Raw genomic sequence first — 12,333 nt, 5'->3', positions numbered from 1 at the left:
CAGTACAGAGTTGTTATTGTCATTATTTGGCCAGGGATGATTTATTGTAGAGTGTTATTGCACTGGGCAGGAATGATCTCCTGTATCCTTGTGACAGCGGAGCTGAAGGAGTCTGATGGAGAACGTGCTCCGCTGTCCCTGTAGCAGGTGGTCAGGATTATCCAATATGGATAACAGTTTCTTCAGTGACCTCCCCTCCAACACCTTTTCCAAGCTGTCCTGTTTGCAGCCAATGATGGAGCCGGCCTGCTTAACAAGTCTGTTGGTGTCACCGGCTCCAATGCTGCTCCCCCAGCAGACCACGGCCAAGTACAAAGCACTGGCCACAACAGACTGATAGAACATCTCCAACATCTCGCTGCACACATGGAAGGGTCGACGCTTCCTCAGGAAAAAAAAACGACTCATCCCATTCCTGTTCAGTCTGTTGTCGATGGTGTAACAATAGGATCGTTTGTTGCAGTACTGTTGTAGGGGGGACAGATTTAGGGCGTGCACCACTTACGCGGAGCCCTGGATAACTGCACCAGGCAGAGTATTGTTGACTGCATACAAATAAAGAACAAGTAAGCAAAACTGCTTTAATCTTCCATTATGTACAGTCGAGAGTGAGACAGAACATAATGAAACATGGTGGCAGCGGTGTGCACGTTGAAAAGTGTCAGAAGTGATTAACGAGGAAAAGTTCAAGTTTAGCTAGCGATGGACGGGCTAAAGACCCCGGGAACTTTGGTTTTGGACTCCGACAACTTGGCAAAGTCATGGAAAAGTTGGAAGGAGGAGTTTACACTGTACATGGACCTTACCATGCCAGACGCCGAAGACACCACAAAAGTCAAGCTATTCAGCTATCTCATCGGAGAAAAAGGCAGAGAACTCTGGACAACTTTGTCGAGTGCCAGCTCTTCAGCGAGGACCACAGTGAGTGGAATGATCAAGCAATTTGACGAATTCTGCAACCCCAAGGTAAACGAAACCGTCGAAAGATACCGATTCTTCTCGAGGAGCCAAGGGTTGGATGAAAATGTGGACAGCTATGTAACTGACTTGAAGACACTTGCTAGCAGTTGCAATTTTGGGGACATTAGAGATTCATTGATTAGAGACCGACTTGTTTGCGGTACAAATGGCTCAGCGCTGAGGGAGAGATTACTCAGGGAAGAGAAGCTGACTCTTGATACATGCCTGCACATCTGTAGAGCTACAGAGCTGTCCAGGGAGAATTGCAGAACACTGAAAGGACAGACAGTGGAGGAGATACATGCACTAAAACAGACGGAAGGAAGGAAAGAAGACAATAAGATACTGTGAAAGTTTTGTGGTGGAACACACGAGAGGAATAAGAAAAAATGCCCAGCTTTTGGAAGAAAGTGTAAGAAGTGTGGAAAGGAAAATCATTTTGCAGCACAGTGCAGATCAAGCCAAGAGATCAGTAGGAAAACGAAGAAAGCGCATGCAGTTGTAACAGATGTGTTTAGGGCATGGAAGTAGTCGACTCAGGTACTGATCTTTTCAGCATTTATTTGCTCCTGCAGAAGACAATAAAACACAGACATTGCCTTCTGGTCTCTGCACATCAGCTCCCTACACACAGGGTCTTCAACAGTGTAACACTACTGTGCAGGAAAAACGGGACTACTGCAAAATCTAAATTATAGCTTGTCAAAGATCCAAATTGTGACAAAAAGGGGAGAACAACCCCAAGTGAACAAAATAGATAACAGTGACAACTGCAAAAATTCCAGCATTAAAGCAAAAGAAAACACATACCTGCAGAAGACAATAAAACACAGACATTGCCTTCTGGTCTCTCTGCACATCAGCTCCCTACACACAGGGTCTATGGAGGGAACGTATACGTCAGGACGACCGGATGTAGCGAATACAAATGGCGCGAAACTAAACAATGACCAAACGTATACTTTTATCACCACTCCATCGTCTAGAATAATGACGCACCACAGCTGAGAACCGCGGTCATGTTACCCACCCAAAATAAAATACACACACACACGTTCAACAAGATTGTTGAATAATAACAAAAAAATAAAATACAATACTTTGAAAATGACAGTGTATTTCTAACTCCGTTACACAGTTACAGAGCAGACTAGTGACAGCGACTCATATGAGGATGTCAACTGTGTAACTGAAGCAAGTAGAGAGGATGAAGCTGTAAACCAGGTTAAAGACAGCCACAGTCAAGGCCAGCAGCTCTTTGCAACAATGAAGATAGGGGAAAAGTTGGTCAACTTCCAGATAGACTGTGGGGCCACCTGTAATATCATCCCCATCGACCTACTGAACCCAGACACACAGTTAGAGCACACTGAGAAAGTGATACATGCTAGTGATGTATAATAAGACCAAGTTGACTCCTCTGGGTACATGTAAGGTTAAGGTCAGAAATCCCAGAAACAACAACAACAACCCCCGGGGTTAGAGAAGGTGTGCTGGGAAGCGCAAGGTTGGTGGTTCGATTCCAGACTGCCCCATGTTCCATGTCGAAGTGTCCCTGAGCAAGACACCTAACCCCTAATTGCTCCCCGGGCAAAAATGTGAAAAAGCCACGGGTTTAAAGTGTAATGTAAGTCGCTTTGGATAAAAGCGTCTGCTAAATGACCTGTAATGTTATGTAACAAGCTATACAGATTAGAGTTCCAAGTGGTTAACCAGAATAGCAGAATCCCTTTAATGGGCAGAAAAGCCAGCGAGGCAATGAAGCTGATAAAAGTACAGTACGAGAACATCGTGGCTATAGGCAGCATAGTGAGGAAAGAGCCGAGCCCAGTGATAAAGGTAGAACACATGTCCATGGACAAAATAAAGGAAGAGTTTGAGGATGTGTTCACCGCGACACGGAGCTCTCCGGCAAGACAAAGGGTGGAGGAATCTGCTTCTACTTCAACAACAGCTGGTGCAACGACGTAACCGTGATCCTACAACACTGTTCTCCTGATCTGGAAACTTTTTTCATCAACTGCAAACCCTTTTATTCCCCCCGTGAGTTCGCTTCATCCATCCTGGTCGGTGTTTACATGCCGCCGGCGGGCAACGTGCACGAGGCTCAGCGGACACTCGCCGACCAGGTACGGCGTGTGGAGCGGACCAACCCGGACTCCTTAGTTATTGTCCTCGGGGACTTTAACAAAGGAAATCTCACCCATGAACTCCCTAAATACAGACAGTTTATTAAATGCCCCACCAGAGAGGAGAACACGCTGGATCACTGTTACACCACAGTAAGCAGGGCTTATCACGCCGTCCCTCGTGCTGCACTGGGACACTCTGACCACGTCATGGTCCATCTGATTCCTGCATACAGGCAGAAACTAAAGCTCTGCAAACCTGTGGTGAGGGAATTCAAGAAGTGGACCAGTGAGGCGCTGGAGGATCTTCGGGCGTGCTTTGACTGCACAGACTGGGATGTTTTCAGGACTGCTACTGACAGTCTGGATGAGTTCACAGAGGCTGTAACTTCCTACATCGGCTTCTGTGAGGACAGCTGTGTACCATCATGCACCAGGGTGAGTTACAACAACGACAAACCCTGGTTCACAGCGGAACTCAGAACACTACGCCTGCAGAAGGATCAGGCATTTAGGAGTGGGGACAAAGACTTGTACACACCGTCAAAATACAAGTTTAGCAAGGCGGTGAGAGACGCTAAACGACTGTACTCTGAGAAACTCCAACAACAGTTCTCAGCAAGTGACTCTGCTTCGGTCTGGAGAGGCCTCAAACACCTCACCAACTACAAGCCAAACCCCCCCCCCTCCATGAATGACCTCCGCCTGGCAGACAAGCTCAATGAGTTCTACTGCAGATTTGAAAGACAATGTCCTGATCCCATCCCCCACAGCTCCACCAACCTGCTCCAGTCCCCCTCCCCTCCCTCCCCCAGCCCATCAGGTGCTCACGCCTCTTCAACTATATCGCCTTCCCCTCCCCCACCAGCAACGACCCTCTCTATTCTAGAGAGAGACGTTAACCGGCTCTTTAGAAGACTAAATTCCCGTAAGGCAGCCGGTCCGGACTCAGTCTCCCCTCACTCCCTGAAGCATTGTGCTGACCAGCTGTCTCCGGTGTTCACTGACATCTTCAACACCTCCCTGGAGACCTGCCACGTACCAGCCTGCTTCAAGGGCTCCACCATCATCCCTGTCCCCAAGAAGCCCAGGATCACAGGACTCAATGACTACAGGCCCGTCGCCCTGACCTCTGTAGTCATGAAGTCTTTTGAACGGCTAGTCCTGACCCACCTGAAGTCCCTCACCGACCCCCTCCTGGACCCCCTGCAGTTCGCCTACAGAGCCAACAGGTCTGTGGACGATGCTGTCAACATGGCCCTCCACTACATCCTCCAGCCTCTGGACTCCACAGGAACCTACGCCAGGATCCTGTTTGTGGACTTCAGCTCTGCTTTCAACACCATCATCCCGTCTCTGCTGCAGGACAAACTCTCCCAGCTGCACGTGCCCGACTCCACCTGCGAGTGGATCACAGACTTCCTGTCTGACAGGAAGCAGCACGTGAAGCTGGGGAAACATGTCTCAGCCTCTCGGACCATCAGCACCGGTTCCCCCCAAGGCTGCGTTCTTTCCCCTCTGCTCTTCTCCCTGTACACCAACAGCTGCACCTCCAGCCACCAGTCCGTCAAGCTCCTGAAGTTTGCGGATGACACCACCCTCATTGGACTGATCTCTGGTGGGGACGAGTCCGCCTACAGGTGGAGTCTGACCATCTGGTGTCGTGGTGCAGTCAGAACAAACTGGAGCTCAATGCTCTAAAGACAGTGGAGATGGTTGTGGATTTCCGGCGGAACAGAGCCCCACCCTCCCCCATCACCCTGTGTGACTCCCCCGTCACTATTGTGGATTCTCTCCGTTTCCTGGGCTCCATCATCACCCAGGACCTCAAGTGGGAGCTGAACATCAGCTCCATCACCAAGAAGGCTCAGCAGAGGTTGTTCTTCCTGAGGCAGCTGAAGAAACTCAACCTGCCAAAGACGATGATGGTCCACTTCTACACGGCCATCATGGAGTCCATCCTCTGCTCCTCCATCACCGTCTGGTACGCTGCAGCCACAGCCAAGGACAAGGGCAGGCTGCAGCGTGTCATCCGCTCTGCAGAGAGGGTGATTGGCTGCAATCTGCCGTCCCTGCAGGACTTGTTCGCTTCCAGGTCTCTGAAGCAGCTATAAGATGGTAGCCGACCCCTCTCACCCCGGACAAAAACTGTTTGTGCCCCTTCCATCTGGGAGGAGGCTGAGGTCCATCAGGACTAAGACCTCCCGCCACACCAACAGTTTCTTCCCGTCGGCAGTCGGGCTCATCAACAGAGCCGGTCCCCCACTGACTGACTCTGACATTCCACCGGTCACTCCCCCTCCACACTGCACATGCCACTTTAACTGCAATTCATCACTTTGTCACTTGTCACTTTGTCTCTTGTCTGTTACTTGTTCGTTAGTGCACTTTATGCTTAATATTTTTCTTTTTAACTTTTTAATATTTAAATTTTTTAAACTTTATTCCCTTGTTTTATACTAACCCATAGCCTTAGCCTTATTCTACTAACCCATTGCATTAGCATTTCATTCCACTTTATTTTATTACTTGTGCACTGCTGTCTTGTCCGTCTACTGTCGCGCACTAACCGCCAAGACAAATTCCTTGTATGTTTGACATTTTTTGGCTAATAAATGTTTCCTTATTCCTGATTCCTGGGATGGTTGCATGGAGGGTGAATATAAAATAGAGATAGATGACAGATTACCACCAGTGAAACTGCCAAAGCGCAGAGTGCCTGTAGCTATGATGACACCTCTACAAGAGGAACTCAAAGATCTAGAGAGAAGAGGGATAATCACACCAGTGGAACGCAGCACTGACTGGATCAGTAGCATGGTCGCAGTGAAAAAACCTAATGGAAGCTGAGGATCTGTATAGACCCAAAACCTCTGAATCGGGCACTAAAAACTTCCCATCCTTTCCCAACTATAGATGACATCCTGCCGGAGATGTCGAAGGCAAAGGTGTTCACAGTATGCGATGTGAAGCAAGGTTTCTGGCACGTCAGACTAGAAGAAGAGTCAAGCTACCTCACCACATTCGCCACCCCATTTGGTCGCTTCCGCTGGCTGAGAATGCCGATGGGAACAAGCCCAGCACCGGAAGTGTTCCAAAGAAAGCTCATGCAGGCCCTGGAGGCACCAGTCCTACAATACTACAATAAGGAAGAGGAGTTGACACTTCAGTGTGACGCATCGGACACAGAAAGGTAAACCGGTGGCATTTGGCTGTAGGGCACTCACACCACCTGAAAAGGGCTATGCCCAAATAGAGAAGGAATGTTTAGCCATTGTGTTTGGGATGGAAAAGTTCCATCAGTATACTTATGGTAGAGAGGTCACAGTGCAAAGTGACTACAAGCCTCTAGAGAATATACACAGCAAGCCCTTACTTAGTGCACCTAAGAGACTGCAGAGAATGTTACTCAGGCTACAGCAGTATGATATTAGTGTGACCTATGTTCCAGGCAGGAATATGTTACTTGCAGACATGCTGAGCAGAGCATACTTACCAGAGAGCACTAGGGGTGAGAGTGAGACAGATATAGAGACTGTAAACATGGTTGGCTACCTACCCATTTCAGCAGAGAGGCTGAGTGCCATCAGGGCTGCAACAAAAGATGACACAAAGTTACAGAGTGTGGCAAATAGAATACTGTCAGGGTGGCCCAAGAGAAAACAGGACTTACCAAGTGACATCAGGCACTACCACACCTTCCAAGATGAACTGAGTTTCCAGGATGACATAGTGTTCCGAGGGGACAGAGCCGTGATACCTGACGCACTCAGGGTGGACATCACTCACAGGATCCACTCCTCTCACCTGGGAGTAGAGGGATGTCTGAGACGAGCGAGGGAGTGTGTATACTGGCTTGGAATGAATGAGGAGATCAAGACTTTCATCTCCAAATGTGACATATGTAGGTCAGTGGACCTGAAGCAACAAAGAGAGACACTACACCCACATGACATGGCAAGCAGACCCTGGGCCAAGGTAGGAACAGACCTTTTCTCCTTTCACAATAAAGACTATCTGATCAACAGTAGACTATTATTCAAACTTTTGGGAGGTCGATTATCTACCTGACACGAAGAGTAACACAGTGATCAAGAAACTCAAGGCCCACTTTGCCCGACAAGGGATTCCGGACATTGTTATCTCAGACAATGGACCCCAATATGCATCACTAGAGTTTCAGCACTTCAGCTGAAAGTGGGACTTTGAACAAAGGACATCGTTGCCAGGATACCCGCAGAGTAAGGGGAAAGCAGAGTCAGCGGTGAAGACAGCCAAGCGCCTGATGGTGAAGGCTGCAGCAGCACGACAAGATCCGTACTTGGCCATGCTGGATCATCGCAACACGCCGAGCCAGGGTCTCGACACAAGCCCGGCACAGAGACTTCTGAGCAGGAGGACCAGGACCCTGCTTCCCACGAAGGACACTCTGCTGAAGCCAGAGGTAACACACAACGAACAGGGACTGGAAAACAACAGACGGAGACAGGAAAAGTACTACAGCAAAAGACATGGACACTATGGAGAGAGGGGACGATGTGAGAATACAACCCTGTGGCACACACGGTGGCTGGAGACCAGCGAAGGTGGTCCGACAGGTGAGCCATAGATCATATGAGGTGGAGTTGGAGTCAGGTGGTGTTGTGAGGCGTAATCGTCGCCACCTCAGACACAATTTCACCCGGCGCTCACTAACACAGAACACACCCACACCTCGTGCAGGCCCTATAGACGTTAATAAACGACTGCCTTTCTGCACCCCAGTCACATCCCGCCACAGCTCTCATCAGGTTTATAACTTTTTTGCATTTAGTTTCTAAGTTCCTAATATGCATTTTCCATGTACACCTACTGGCTTTGTAAACATCATATAACAAGATTTGCTTGTCGACATCTTGAATCCCCACTTATATGACCACATCTCTACTTCCCTGATTGCTTTCCTTATGTTACCTAATACGTATGACACATTCCTTCCTCTCATCACAATGGCCCCATCATCCGCATATAGTGCTGTTTTTGTGCATCCATCCATTTTTGAAAAAATATCATTTATCATTATGTTAAACAGTATCGGACTAATTGCACTCCCCTGGGGAATACCATTGTCTACATTAAATTCTGTAGATACCTCTGATCCAACTTTAACTTTCCTACCTGTTAAAAAGTCCATAAGCCAATTATATAACCTTCCTCCTATACCCATACTACTTATCTTAATAAGGAAACCTTCCCTCATATCATATGCCTTTTCTCTGTCAAAATATAGAATTGTCATTAGTTCTTTCATTTTCAATGCCTTTTCCACATCATTACTTACTCTAACTAGAGCATCTGTTGTGGAGCGCCCTTTTCTAAATCCACTTTGTATATTGGTCAGTAATCCTCTCTGTTTCAATATATGTGATAATCTACGAACTATTATCCTCTCCATCCATTTGCACAAGTGGGATGTCAATGCTATGAGCCTATAGTTATCGGGATTAGCTGGGTCCTTACCAGGCTTGTTGAATGGTAATATTACTGCACTTTTCCAACTGTGTGGTATTATTCCATCCCGCCAAATTTTATTAAACAGTCTTGATATTAACTTGCCTGGTAACTGTCTGAACATGGCATATCCTTATTATTCTCTCTTAATGCCCGTTCTTTCTGCTGTTTATGTATGTCACTAAGGTTTTCACAACTGTGTACTGCCACAAAGGCCCTCCCCCTTTCCTTTATCTGATACTATTATCTTCTCTCTATCAATCAAAGCTGGAATTTTACCAGACGTCCTTTTCCCATTCATTCTCTTGAACGTAGACCATATATCCCCTAATTTGACTCCTCTGCCTATGGTGGAACAGAATTCTCTCCAGTTTCTCTTTTTGTTACACTTTATTGTCCTACGTGCCACAGCCCTTTTCCTTTGATAATCGGAGCGTCGGACGACCCCGCGTCACCGCTGAGCACAGCACACATCTCTGTGGGTTGGGAAGGGTGCCCGAGTTCCCCAGGGCCGGTGGGTCGTGGGCTGGGGGAAAAAGGCGCCAGCCACGGAGCCGGCCTGGGTTGGCGCAGCTCCTGGTCTGGCCGACGCCGGCGAATTCTCCCGGTCCCTCTGCCCGCTGGGATGCACCGCCAGATGGTCCTCCGCCAGGGTGATGACACTGATTAATACCAGCTGAGGCCACCCTGAACCACTCCCTTCTCAGCCCCCCCTGCAGCCGAGCCAAACCACGCCCGCTACCACAGGGAACATACTCTCTCACACTGTATGATCACCATCTCGTTTGCTTTTAATCCGTGTGGCTTCAATCACTTTACCTCCCTGAATCTCATTTTTGACATCTTCCATTGACATACTCAATGGTACACCTGAGATCACTCCTCTCACTTTTGTCATTGCTCCTGTTATATGTGCTTTCATTCTTTCCCCTTGAAGTGAGGACATTTTCAGTATCTTTTCTTGTTGTTGTTTGCTAGTTGCATGTATCAGTATTCTTTTATTGCTCACAAACCCAGCAAATATGATTTTACCAATCTCTTTCTCAATCGCCTTAGTAAGTTTGAACACTGCATGAAAAGTGGGATTTTCGGCAGTATGCGGCACTGTAAATTGTCGTGGAATTTCAGTTTTGCGGCTGTTCACGGCAATTTGCGGGCAACGCCGAAAACTGCCGTAAATTGTCAGAAATTGATGTGGGCCTCCCTTGGCAGTTGTCCCCCCATGACCCCCCTCCTCCTAATTCTAGGGGAGGCTTTGACATGTAAATGAAAATGCTGTGAGCTATACAAATGCAAATCAGGAACGCCGAGGGAGTTTTATGCCATTGGCTAATGGCAATTTGCCATTGCTAATTGCCATTAGCAATTAGTTTTAATCAAGGTAAAATGAGCATTCCATGCAAACAACATTTGAATCAGAATGAGGGGTCTGCAGAGATCACAGTCTCCTAGAGCTCAACTACAGTGCATAGTGGCAGGACTACAGTGACCTTTTCTTTGGTCTTACTTAAATGCACAGAGGATGTATTAACCACACATCTTCTAGCAATGCGCTCAACTGGCAGAAATGATGCTGGGTATGACGTGTCTGTTCCCTGCAAGCCCCAAACTTCTATTGGCTTTCCATAAAAATGTCTGTCCGGGTGGAGATAAAGCCAGGAAACTTGTGCAAGAACATGTTTAAATGCAGTTCCCTTTGACACAACATTAACAACTATAAACTGCTTTATAATGGCTGGTCGTAGTTCTGCTAGAGGGTCAAGGACGGGTTCCTCAAAACTGTTAGTGTTTCCACACCACTTAGCATGAACATATGCTGACCTTTCTGCTCTGCATCTATCGATTAAGTTACATTCATACATGTTACCAGTTTACATGTCATGGCAAAACATTCAACCTCAGTGACACAAGGGTACATCTGATGATACATGGTCAACATTGCATGTCTGTCAGACTCATCCAAGAGTGTCTGGTGGAATGGAGAAAGAGGCACCACTGTACAGTTTTCTAGGGAAAGTTGTTAGGGTTAGGGTTAGCTGACACCAAAACACTGCTTTACATAAAGCATATCAGCTGTTTCAAAGTCCCAACCATTTGTCTTCCTAAAATACTGGTCCTTCCGTATAACAATAACCTCGTATGTGATTGGAGGACCCTTAGACTCCTCGTCCAATCACGTGTGAGGTCATAGGCATGACTCAGACAGCAGTACTTGCAAGACGAGCATACAAACAGACATATTCAGAAGAACTGTATCTCCAGTTCCTTTGTTTGGTTTTTGCTGGTTGGTGAATAATGGCTGGACGGCGTCTCGCCTTCAACTCCTCTCCGCGGTCACCAACTTTCGGCCAGTCCGCAGACAGACAGAAGAAGCTGCTGAAAGCTCTCAGTGGATCGTCTCGTCAACTCCAACTACAAACTGCCGATATCAACGAGCGGTTCGCTCCACTGGAGCATTCGGGACTCTGCGGGTTTCTGTCCATGGAGGAGAGGAACCGACTCAAAGAAGAGGAGACGGGCGCACGATCCCAAGATAGCGGTAAGAATACGTTCGATGACTGCAAGCTAAGCTAAAAGTAGCGTAGCCTCAAGCTAAGCTAAGAGTAGCCTAGTAGCCTTACAAGTGAGCAGAAACTGCTTTATTAAAGTCTATTTTCTTTGCCGTGTCGAAGCGGTCCGCCGTCTGCACAACTCCGAGACGAATTACAGGCGCTACGAACCGGAGCAAGGGTCAGATTTAAAGAATATGCTTTCATTCTGCGATATAAGGAAATATATACGTATGGATACCGATCAAAACTGTACATTTTGTTTTCACAGACTAATCTTGCCTCATAATGAGGCGGTGACCTCGTATTTGCTCCGGGAAAAGTCCAGATTTAGACGACGTCATTGTGTTAAGTGACACTGTTTACTGTTTCTCCTTCCCTGTTCAATGTTACTGTGACTTGCGTTTGATTTTTTTTGTATTCATACCACACTCATTTAATTGTTTTCTTTAATTGTGCCGCCTGTAAGACGTATTTTGAGACGGGACGCTGGAGCTTCAGGTTCAGCCGGAACACTCATTGCGGGCGGAAGCTGCGAAGGATTCAGATTCAGTGAGTCGAGCGAGAAGAGGGTCAGAGTTTATTTACTGACTTTTTTTCAGGTGCATTGATCGATGTGTTGTGTCCGTACCGCATCGCACAGTACTGATTCATTGTTTTTACAGCTGCTGGAATCGAGACAAAGTGTGCTGGCTGATGACGAGGTGGAACTCTGGAAATCCGCCACCGTAGAGCTCACGTCGGACGGAGGGGACGGCGTTGTTGGCGGGGTCTCGGGGTGGATTGTACGGTCGCCACACACACGAGGCGCCTGCACAACAGACCTGCCTCGGAAAATACGGCGCCAGTGACGGTCTACAACCCCGAGGAGGCAAACGGACAGTTTACTGAGCTGTCGTTTTTTAAACCGCCGTTACCCAAGTGTGGGCAGATCCTCACTTTGTATGAAGTAGTTGTTTGTGTGTTGTTAATAAAGCTCTTTCTTTGCATAAACATGTGGCAAATGTTCATTTTCTCTATAAATTCATTGATGTCCTGGTTGGTATCCTAATAATAGTGCAGTAGCCTACATAGGATAACCATGAAATGAATATACAGCATAATATGAATATATAAATAAAATGAGGCGGGTGACCAATAGCGACAGATCTGCCAACCAATCACGAGTGATTGAAAGTTGTGGTTTCATCCAATCATGAACAAGG

General features: G+C 47.4%; 1 long non-coding RNA gene across 1 annotated transcript; it reads left to right on the top strand.

Annotated features, from left to right (window-relative positions):
* Positions 1-11,399: 11,399 nt before the first annotated feature.
* Positions 11,400-12,121, top strand: LOC144384583 (uncharacterized). Its single transcript, XR_013451385.1, has 2 exons — positions 11,400-11,680; positions 11,794-12,121. It is a non-coding gene; the product is annotated as an uncharacterized LOC144384583 (long non-coding RNA).
* Positions 12,122-12,333: the final 212 nt, after the last annotated feature.

The sequence above is a fragment of the Gasterosteus aculeatus genome, chromosome 11 (genome assembly GCF_964276395.1).
Source record: "Gasterosteus aculeatus chromosome 11, fGasAcu3.hap1.1, whole genome shotgun sequence".
NCBI classification, from domain to species: domain Eukaryota; kingdom Metazoa; phylum Chordata; class Actinopteri; order Perciformes; family Gasterosteidae; genus Gasterosteus; species Gasterosteus aculeatus.
This window is presented reverse-complemented; position numbering and strand designations above follow the sequence as displayed.